The sequence below is a fragment of the Macaca mulatta genome, chromosome 4 (assembly GCF_049350105.2).
Source record: "Macaca mulatta isolate MMU2019108-1 chromosome 4, T2T-MMU8v2.0, whole genome shotgun sequence".
Lineage (NCBI taxonomy): Eukaryota > Metazoa > Chordata > Mammalia > Primates > Cercopithecidae > Macaca > Macaca mulatta.
Window position 1 is genome coordinate 65,856,453 of NC_133409.1, and position 11,889 is coordinate 65,868,341.

At 36.7% G+C, this 11,889-nt stretch overlaps 1 pseudogene; it reads left to right on the forward strand.

The window, feature by feature from the left end:
* The first annotated feature begins 1,666 nt into the window (after positions 1–1,666).
* On the forward strand, positions 1,667–11,267 carry LOC100426347 (transcriptional coactivator YAP1 pseudogene; annotated as a pseudogene).
* The last annotated feature ends 622 nt before the right edge of the window (positions 11,268–11,889 follow it).

Here is an 11,889-nt window from a genome sequence, read left to right on the forward strand (position 1 = left end):
TTGGTAAAATTCAGCAGTGAAGCCATTGGGTCCAGGGCTTTTCTTTGATGGGAGTCTTTTTATTACAGTTTTGATCTTGTTGCTTGTTATTGGTATGTTCAGGTTTTCAATTTCTTCATGGTTCAATCTTTGTAGACTGTGTGTATCTAGGAATTTATGTATGCCTTCTAGGTTTTCCAATTTATTAGCATATACTTGCTCATGGTAGACTCTAATGACCCTTTGAATTTCTGCATCATCCATTGTAATGACTCCTTTTTTTCATCTCTAGTTTTATTTATTTGGGTCTCCTCTCTTTTTTTCTTTGTTACTCTGGCTAAAGATTTGTCCATTTTAGTGTATCTTTTCAAAAAACGACTGTTTTGTTGATCTTTTGTATTTTTTTGTTTCAATTTCATTCATTTCTGATCTGATCTCTATTATTTCTTTATTTCTGCTAACTTTAGGTTTTGTTTTCTCTTGCTTTTCCAGTTCTTTAAGATGTATCATTAGGTTGTTTATTTGAAGTTTTTCTTCTTTTTTTATTTAGGCACTTATAGCTATAAACTACCCTCTTCATACTGCTTTTACTGAATCCCATAGGTTTTGGTATGTTGTGTTTCCATTATAATTTGTTTCATGAAATTTTTCAATTTTCTTCTTAATCTCTTTATTGACTCAGTAGTCATTCAGGAGCATATTGTTTAATTTCCATGTGTTTGTATAGTCTCCAAAATTCGTCTTGTTATTAATTTCTAGTTTTATTCCATTGTGGTCAGAGAAGATGTCTGATATTATTTCAATTTTTTAAATGTTTTAAGGCCGGTTTTGTGTCTTAATATATGATCTATCCTTGAGAATGATCCATGTGCTCAGAAGAATGTATATTCTGTAGCTTTTGTATGACATGTTCTGTAAATATCCATTAGATCCATTTGCTCTCTGGCGCAGATTAAGTCCAATGTTTCTTTGTTGACGTTCTGTCTGTGTGATCTGTCCAATGCTAAAAGTGGGATGTTGAAGTTCCCAGCTATTATTGTACTAAGGCCCATCTGTCTCTTTACCTCCAATAATATTTGCTTTATTTATGTGGGTGCTCCACTGTTGGATGGATCTATGTTTACAATTGTTAAATCTGCTTGCTTAAAAAAAAGCCCTTTCTCAAGAAAAAAAATATCAATAGAACCAGACTACAATGGGATCCACATGTTAAAACTATCCAACAAGGAATTTAAAATACTATTATTGATATTGTAAAGGCTTTGGGAAAAAAACAGAAGGTATGCATGAACAAATAGGGAATTTCAACTAAATATCAGTAATTATGTGAATAAAAATGAACTAAACACTGCATTCAAAAGGCAGAGATCAGGAGAATGGATTTAAAAAATAAATGTAGGCCAGACTTGGTGGTTCATGCCTGTAATCCTAGCAATTTGGGAGGGCGAGGTGGACAGATCACTTGAGGCCAGGAGTTCGAGACTAACCTGAACCATAGTGAAACCCTGTCTCTACTAAAAAATACAAAAAAATTAGCCATGCATGGTGGCATGTGCCTAAATAAAAAAAGAAGAAAAACTTCAAATAAACAACCTAATGATACATCTTAAAGAACTGGAAAAGCAAGAGAAAACAAAACCTAAAGTTAGTAGAAATAAAGAAATAATAGAGATCAGATCAGAAATGAATGAAATTGAAACAAAAAAATACAAAAGATCAACAAAACGGGGAGGAAAAAGTCATGACTCAGGATGGAGAAATTTACTGTATAAACCACAAGAACAAGACCACCCAAGGCTTGACCCTCATTTTGCTAGGAACCGGAGAATCAGAGTGCTCCAGCAAAACAGCCACCACCCCTGGTTCCCCAGAGCCCACAGGGAGGTGTCATGGTGGCAGCAACTCCAACCAGCAACAACAGATGCAGCAACTGCAGATGGAGGAGAAGCTTTGGCTGGAACAGCAGGAACTGCTTTGGCAGAAGTTAGCACTGCGTAGCCAGTTACCAACACTGGAGCAGGACGGTGGGCCTCAAAATCCAGTGTCTTCACCAGAGATGTCTCAGGATGAGAACAATGATGACCAATAGCTCACATCCTTTCATTAACAGTGGCACTTATCACTCTCGAGATGAGTGTACAGACAGTGGACTAAGCATGGGCAGCTAGTGTCCCTCGCACCACAGATGACATCCTGAACAGCGTTCATGAGATGGATACAGGTGATACTATCAACCAAAGCACCTTGCCCTCACAGCAGGACTGTTTCCCCGACTACCTGGAAGCCATTCCTGGGACAAAAGTGGACCAAGAAACACTGGAAGGAGATGGAGTGAACATAGAAGGAGAGGAGAAGATGCCAAGTCTGCAGGAAGCTTTGAGTTCTGACGTCCTTAATGACGTGGTTTTGTTGGAACCTAGGCAAATGATCATATTAGTGAATCTGTTCATAATTGTAGCTTGGGACAGTTATTGTAGTTGTTTTGGTAAAATCTTCATTTCCAATTTTTTACCACCTTATTTAAATCTTGATTATCTGCTCTCTATTTTATATACATACACACACACAAACATAACTTTTATAAGAATGTGGTAGCAGAATGTATCTTTTTTTAGGTTTCCCTGCTTTCCAGTTAATTTTTAAAATAGTAGCGCTTTGTATGCATTTAGAATACATGACGAGTAGTTTATATTTCACTGGTAGTTTAAATCTGGTTGGGGAAATCCACAGACGTTTGAAGTAGTTCAGTGTTCTAGAAGGAGCTATTACTATGGATAGTACCTAGGGAAGTGCTCCACGCCCTCTGGGCATATGATAGGTATTATCTGATGAATTGGAAAGGAGCAAACCAGAAATAGCTTTTATTTTCTCCCTTGGACTAATTTTTATGTCTTGGTTGGAAATCACTGAGTAGGTTCATAATGTCCATGACAGAAATAAGCTTCATAGTGGTTTACCTTTATTTAGCTTTGGAAGTTTGCCTTTGCCTTAGTTTTGGAAGTAAATTCTAGTTTGTAGTTCTCATTTGTAATGAACACATTAAAGACTAGATTAAAATATTGCCTTCAAGATTGTTCTTACTTATAAGACTTGCTCCTACTTCTGTGGTGAAAAGTGACCTTGGATAGAATACTATAAGGTCATGAGTTAGCTGGAAAAGTGATCAGATTAATAAATGTATATTGACAGTTGAATTTAGCAAAGAAATACAGATAATCATGATTATACCTTTATTTTTATAGGAAGAGATTATGTAACTAGAGTATGTGTCTACAGGGATGATAATGGTTTCCAAAGAGTTGTTTTTTTTTTTTCCAGATGGAGTCTCGCTCTGTCATCAGGCTGGAGTGCAGTGGTGCGATCTCAGCTCACTGCAACCTCTGCCCCCTGAGTTCAAGCTGTTCTTGTGCCTCAGCCTCCCTAGTAGCTGGGATTACAGGTACATGCTACCACATCCAGCTGATTTTTGTATTTTTAATAGAGACGGGGCTTCACTGTGTTAGCCAGGATGGTCTGGATCTCCTGAGCTCCTGATCCACCCGCCTCGGCCTCCCAAAGTGCTGGAATTACAGGCGTGAGCCACCGCATCCAGCCCCAAAGAATATTTTTTAAAGGAACAAAATGAGCATGAATTAACTCTTCAGTATAAGCTATGAAGTAAAAGTTGGTTGTGAATTAAAGTTGCACGGGCTAGCACCTCTAAGTTTTAACGGTCTTCCAATATATCTAGAATAAGCCCTTATTTTCAAGGGTTTATAACAGACATAAAATCTCTTCTCCTGGCAAAAGCTGCTATGAAAAGCCTCAGCTTGGGAAGATAGATTTTTTTCCCCCAGTTACAAAATCTACGTATTTTGGCCCTTCATTTTGGGGGAGTGCAGAAGTTGGAAGTAAGAAGTTTTATTTTAAATACTTTCAGTGCTCAAAAAAATGCAATCACTATGTTGTATATAATAGTTCATAGGCCGATCACTCACAATAATTGACTCTAAGGCTTTTACTAAGAAAACAGCAGAAAGATTAAATCTTGAATTAAGTCTGGGAGGAAATGGCCACTGTGCGGATGGAATTTTAGAGTAATAATGAAATTCTACCCAGAATGCAAAATTGGGTATATGAATTATATAGTATGTGGTTGGGAATTTTTTTTAATGTGCAGAAGATCAAAGCTTCTTGGAAGGAGTGCCTGTAATTTGCCAGTAGCCACAAATTCAGATTATATCTTATGTATCAGCAGAGTAACTTTAGCTTAAGGGGAGGGTGGGAAGGTTTGGGGGGTTGTGAAGATTTAGGGGGACCATGATAGAGAACCTTATAAACTTCTTTCTCTTTAATAAAGACTTGTCTTACATCTTGCTGTCACTAAAGGCAGCTGTTCCTAGAATTTCAATCACTTAAGTACACCCACAAAACAAGAATATGGAGATCTTCATTTCTCCTCGACTTTAATTTGCCCAGTTATACCTCGGTGTTGTAGCAGTACTGTGATACCTGGCACAGTGCTTTGATATTATGATACTCTCTGTACTGACCTGAAGGAGACCTAAGAGTCCTTTCTCTTTTTGAGTTTGAATCACTGCCTTGATGTGGTGTCCGGTTTTGTGTCCTTGTTCCTGATGTAAAAGTGATTAACTGCTTCTTGGTTGTATTGGGTAGCATTGGGATAAGATTTTAAGTGGGTATTCTTGAATTGTTTTTATAATAAACCAATTTTATAATCTTTAAATTTATCAGCTTTTTACATTTGTGTTCTTTTCACTCAGGGCTTCTTAGATCTACCTATGGTTGATGGAGCACATTGATTTGGAGTTTCAGATCTTCTAAAGCAGTATTTGTTGTAATAACTATTTTCTAAATATAATGCCTTTAAAGGAAAAATGAACATAGGGAAGTGACTTTGCTATAAATAATGTAGCTGTTTTAAGTATTCATATTAAATAGATGCCTTCTGTATGGAACATGGCAGAAAGACTGAAAAATAACAGTAATTAATTGTGTAATTCGGAATTCATACCAATCAGTGTTGAAACTCAAACATTGCAAAAATGGGTGGCAATATTCAGTGCTTAACAATTGTATAGCATTGGTGTATGTGAGAAATGAGTGGTCAGGTGAATTTTATCCTTGCAAGCATGTTTTTATAAGACTTGCAGTTGTGCCTATCATAACAATTGTTTTCTGTATCTTGAAAAAATATTCTCCACATTTTAAATGTTTTATATTAGAGAATTATTTAATGCGCATTTGTCAGATAGATAGATAGATAGATAGATAGATAGATAGATAGATAGATAGTACCAATGTTACCTTTTTATTTTTTGTTTTAGATGTAAGAGTATGCTCATATGTTAGGTACTCACATAAATTGTTACATTATTTTTTCTTATATAATACCTTTTTGTTTGTTTATGTGGTTCAAATATATTCTTTCCTTAAACTCTTTTTTTTAAAAAAAAGAAGTGATTGCTAATGGGTTCAAGGTTTCCTTTTGGGCTGATGAAAATGTTTTAAAATTAGATAGTGGTAATGATTTAAGAATATGTAAATATAACTAAAAATCACCAAAAAGAATGCAATTTATATAATGTGAAATATTTACCAAAAAAATCAAGGAAAATTATTGAACCACAAAAGACCCCAAATAGTCAAAGCAACCTTGAACAAAAAGAACAAATCTGGAGGACTCATACTATCCGACTTCAAAATATACTACAGAGTTATAGTAACAAAAACAGCATGGTACTGGCATAAAAACAGACATATAGACTAATGGAACAGAATAGAGAACCCAGAAATAAATTCACACATTTACAGTTAATTTATCTTTGTCAAAGTTGTCACATACACACAATAGGGAAAGGATAGTCTCTTCAATAAATGGTTTTGCAAAAACTAAATATCCACATGCAGAAGAATAAAATTAAATCATTATCTTACATCATATACAAAAATAAACCCAAAATGGGTTAAATGCTTAAACATAACCCTGAAACTATAAAACTGACAGAAGAGAACACATGAAAAATGCTTCTTGACATTTGTCTAGACAAATGTCAATATCTAAAGGACAATAACTTTTGGATATGGCACCAAAAGCACAGGCAACAAAAGCAAAAGTAGACAAATAAAACTGTATCAAACTAAAATCTTCTGCAAAGGAAACAATCAATGAAATGAAAAGGCAATCTACATAAAGGAGAAACTATCTGCAAACCATGTATAAGTGGCTAATACCCCAAATTAAACACAACTGAGTAGCAAAAAACCAAAAACTTGATGTAAAAATTGGCAAAGGACCTAAATAGACATTTCTCAAAAGAAAACATACCAATAGCCAAGTTATATAAAAATATTCAACATTACTAATCATCAGGGAAATACACATGAAAATCACAATGAAATATCACCTCATACCTGTTAGACTGGCTGTTACTAGAAGGACAAAGGCAACAAGTGTTGGAGAAGATGTAGAGAAAGGAGAACTCTCATACACTGTTTGTGGGAGTGTAGATTGGTATAGCCGTTATAGAAAACAGTATGGAAGTTCCTCAAAAAATTAAAACAAGAACTACTGTATGGTCCAGCAATTCCACTTCCACTTCTGGGTGTACACCCAAAGAAAATGAAATCACCATCTCAAAGAGATATCTGCACTACCATGTTCATTGCAGCATAATTCACAATAGCCAAAATATGGTACCAACCTAAGTATATATCAATAAATGGATAGGTAAAAGAAGGGAACATATATAGAAAGATAAATAGATAAGCACACATATATAGGTGTGTCTATATGATGGAATATTATTCAGCCTTAAAAGGAAATCCTACCATTTGTGACAACATAGGATGAACCTGGAGGACATTATGCTAAATAAGCCAGGCACAGAATAAAAATACTGCATGATGTCACTTATATGTAGAATCTAAAAAGCTGAAGCAGAGAGTAGGGTTATTGCCAGGGACTGAGGTGGGGAAAATGGGGTGATGTAGGTCAAAGGGTACAAAGCTTTAGTTATGCCAGATGAACATGTTCTGGAGATTTGATATACAGCATGATGGCTATAGTTAATAATATTGTATTATGTACTTGAAATCTGCTAAGAGAATAGACCTTAAATGTTCTCACTACATGCTCATAACTATGTGACAGGATGGATATGTTAATTAACTTAATTATGATAATCATTTTGCAATGTCTACATGTGTATCAAAACATCACATTGTATACTTTAAGTTTATTGAATTTTTATTTGTCAATTATACCTCAGTATGGCTGAAAAAATATATACTAGAAATAAAACACAGTAACACAGATGCAGACTACCTTCAATGGGCTCATTAGGAGACTCAATACAGCTGAGGAAAACAATCAATGAACTTGAATATAGTAAATAAAAATTACCCGAACTGAAAAATAAACAAAAAGAATAAAAATTTATTTCAAAACTGCAGAGAAAAGAAAGAATTGTTTAGACTAACAGAAACTGAACATCATTTTCTGTAGAATTGCACTAAATGAAATGTTAAAGTTATGCAGAAGAAATATGTTATCTGACATAAACTTGTGCCTACACAAAAATTAAAGAGCACTTGAAAGCATGGTGGCTCACGCCTGTAATTCCAGCACTTTGGGAGGCCGAGGTGGGTGGATCACCTGAGGTCAGGAGTTTAAGACCAGCCTGGCCAACATGGCGAAACCCCATCTCTACTAAAAATACAAAAATTAGCCAGGTGTGGTGGCTTATGCCTGTAGTCCCAGCTACTTGGGAGGCTGAGACTGGAGAATTACTTGAACCCAGGAGGTGGAAGTTGCAGTGAGCTGAGATCGTGCCATTGCACTCCAGCCTAGGGATCAGAGCAAGACTCCATCTCAAAAAAAAAAAAAAAAGGTAAATATAAAATTTTTTAAACTTATTCTTAATTGCTCTAAGAGATAATTGTGTGCTCTGTTGCTGGGTAAAATGGAGTATGCCTGCTCCACTTTGTCTTTCCAGCTAAATGCAAATATAAGAGATGGACAGAATGCAAGGAATGTTTGACAGTGCAGGTGTGTTCAGTATGGAAATCATAAAGTTGGAACAACTATATGAGAACTCCGAAAAGTTAATAAGAGCAGTGAGATCATGGAAGAAGCATAGAATTTAAACTGCTATCAATCTGGCACCATTTCTCCCTGATCTGAATACAAAAATGTAGCATGAAACCTGGAACTGGGCACTTAGATAAAGAAAGAAATCTAGGAGTGGCCCCTTAATACTAGCACACAGAGTAGAAAAAAGAAACTCACAATGCCCAGAGAATGCAGATACCAATTAGTTTTATTCTGCCATGTGATCTCTTATATTACAGCCTTGAAGCAATCCTGTGGGGACAATGGCAGAAGCCACCACAGAAGATGGTTTGAACCAAATCTCTAAGACAGGAAATTTTCCCCTCCAATCAGAGAACTCCAGTGCCTTTTTTCCCCTCTGTCTCAGTCCTTGCACCACTTGACCCCAGATGTGGATGCAATTGCAAAATTTTGTGAGCATGTAGGTTAAATAAAGCCCCAGCTTTCTGACTGTAGGACCAAATAGAGGAGCCCTAGAGAATAAAAAAGCTTCTCCAGACATGGAGAAGCTCAGCAAAGCAATCCTAGAAATTTGCTTATAAATACCTGGGCTCACCCCTAAGTTGTACATACATGAATCTGATCATAATCAGTATACACAACACTTTAAAAGTGGAGTTAACCTGGGGTCCCAGAGAGAACAATGATTGGTGTACACATGGAATACATGGAAATAATCTCAAAGTTTAGCTAGCATTGGAATTGCAAGTCATAGAAGGTGGGTTAGAATTTGCAGCCTGAACTCAGACCTGGTCAATTGCCTCCTAAAACAAAAATATCCACATATTCATAATATTTTTAAAAGGCCCCCAGATCTCATAATATTCAAAATGCCTAAAATACAAACCAAAATTACATGGCGTCTAAAGATCTGCGAAAATATCAAAAGGAAAATCAACATATACGAATATTAAGGTAACAAAGATTTAGAATTATCTAATATAGACTTGAAAGCAGCAAGATGTGGTAGCTTACACCTGTAATCCCAGGACTTTGTGAGGCCAAGGCAGGAGGACCACTTGAGCCCAGGAGTTTGAGGCCTGGGCAGCATGACAAGACCCCATCTCTACAAAAAAATTAAAAATTAGCTGAGCGTGGTGATGCACATCTGTGATCCCAGCTGCTCAGGAGGCTGAGGTGGGAGGATCACTTGAGCCCAGGAGTTCAAGGCTGCAGTGTCCTATGATTGCACCACTGTACTACAGCCTGGACAACAGAGCGAGACCCATCTCTTTAAAAGAAGAAAGAGCTTGAAAGCAATTATTTATTATTATTATTGTTATTATTATTACAGATACTCCAACAAACAATCATGAACACAATTAAAATCAGTAGAAAGCTAAAAACAACTCAACAAAAAAATGCTATAAAGAATTACAAAATGACAATAAAATTTAAATTTTAAAATGACAAAAAATGTGGCAGCAGAAAACTCATTGAATAGAATAAATAGAAGAACACAAAAAGAAAACTGGAGTGCAGATATTAATATCAGACAAAACAACTTTCAGAGCAAAGATCAACAAGGATCGAGAAAGACATTTCAGAATCATAAAAAGTTCAATGCCGCAAGAAGACATTATAATCCCAAATGGGTATACACCTAATAACACAGCTTCACAATACAAAAAGAAAACTGACAAAACTTGAAGGAGCAATAGACAAATCTACAATTATCATTGCATATTTAGACACTGTTATCTCAGTAACAAATAGAACTAATGGAAAAATCAGCAATAATACAGAAAAACTGAACACCATCATCAAAAACCTGGACAATATTGACACTCATAGAACACTTCACTCCGTAACAGCAAAATGCACATTTTTCTCAAGAGCACAAGGAACATTCACCAAGGTAGACCTCATCCTTGATTTTAAAATGAACCTTAACAAATTTAAAAGAACAGAACTCACACAGAGTGTGCTCTCAGATCCTAATATAACTAGACTACAAACCAATAACAGCAAGACAACAGAAAATTCCAAACCTTTGGAAATGAAACAGCACACTTCTAAATTATCCATGATCCTATCGGGGGAACTACCCCTGATAATTCAATGTAGGTTTTCTATTTCCCTAAGTGTTGGCTGGACTGAGAAATAAAAGGAAAGAGTACAAAAGGGAGGAATTTTAAAGCTGGGTGTCCAGAGGAGACATCACATGTTGGCAGGTTCCTTGATACCCCCTGAGCCGCAAAACCAGCAAGTTTTTATTAGCAGTTTTCAAAGGGGAGGGAGTGTACGAATAGGGTGTGGGTCACGGAGATCACACGCTTCAAGGGCAACAAAAGATCACAAGGCAGAAGGTCAGGGCGAGAGCACAATGTCAGGGTGAAACTAGAATCACTAATGAACTTCCATGTCCCGCTGTGCACACATTGTCATTGATAAACATCTTAACAGGGCTCAAGAGCAGAGAACCGGTCTGACTAGAATTCTCCAGGCTGGAATTTCCTAATCCTAGCAAGCCTGGGGGTGCTGCAGGAGGCCAGGGCATGTTTCATCCCTTATCTGCAAATGCATAAGGCAGACATCCCCAGAGCGGCCATTTTAGAGGACTCCCCTGGGAATGCATTCTTTTCCCAGGGCTGTTAATTATTAATATTCCTTTCTGGGGAAAGAATTCAGCGATATTTCTCCTACCCATTTTCGGTAATAAGAAAAATATGACTCTGTTCCACCCGGCTCCCAGGCAGCCAGACTTTAAGGTTATCTCCCTTGTTCCCTGAAAATTGCTGTTATCCTGTTCTTAAAGTGCCCAGATTTCATATTGCTCAAACACACATGCTTTGTGAACAATTTGTGCAGTTAACACAATCATCACAGGGTCCTGAGGTGACATACATCCTCTACTTATGAAGATGACGGGATTAAGAGATTCAAGTAAAGACAGGCATAGGAAATTACAAGAGTATTGATTGGGGAAGTGATAAATGTCCATGAAATCTTCACAATTTATGTTCAGAGACTGCAGTAAAGACAGGCTTAAGAAATTATAAACATATTAATTTGGAGAACTAACAAATGTCCATGAAATCTTCACAATTTATGTTCTTCTGTTGTAGCAGGACGGGCCGCAGATGAAACCTCTCAGACACCAAGTTGTAGAAGGAAGGGCTTTATTCAGCTGGGAGCACCGGCAAGCTACCGTCTCAAAATCCGAGCTCCCTGAGTGCACAATTTCTGTCCCTTTTAAGGGCTCACAACACTAAAGATTTCATATGAAAGGGTCGTGATTGATTGAGCAATCTAGGGGATACGTGACAGGGTTTCATGCACTGATAGAGAAAAACAGAACAGGGCAGAGAGTTTCACAATGTTCTTTTATACAATGTCTGGAATCTATGAATAACATTAGTTTCTAAGTTATGAATTGATTTCTAACTACTGGGTTTAGGCCAGGAAGGCCCAGGCCTGGTTTTGGGCCTGGCGCCGGGCTGCCTGTCTTTGATTTTACTTCCTTGTTTTTTCCTTAAAACAGATACTGAGTATAAAACAATATAAAACAATGTGACAGGGTCTTTTTCTTTCCTCACTGTCACGGCTTCAGCAGATCCCTCCATTCGGGGTCCCTGACTTCCTACAACAATCCCAAGAGGAAACTTCTAGGAAAATTAGCAAATATTTTTAACTGAACATAAATGAAAATACATCATACCACAATTTGTGGGATGTCATTAAGGTAGTATCTAGAGGAACACTTTGCCATGTACTTAATGTGGTCAGCATCATTCTGATTAGAAAGTGAGACAATGACATTCAAAGAAAGGAAAACTATAGACTAATACCTCTTG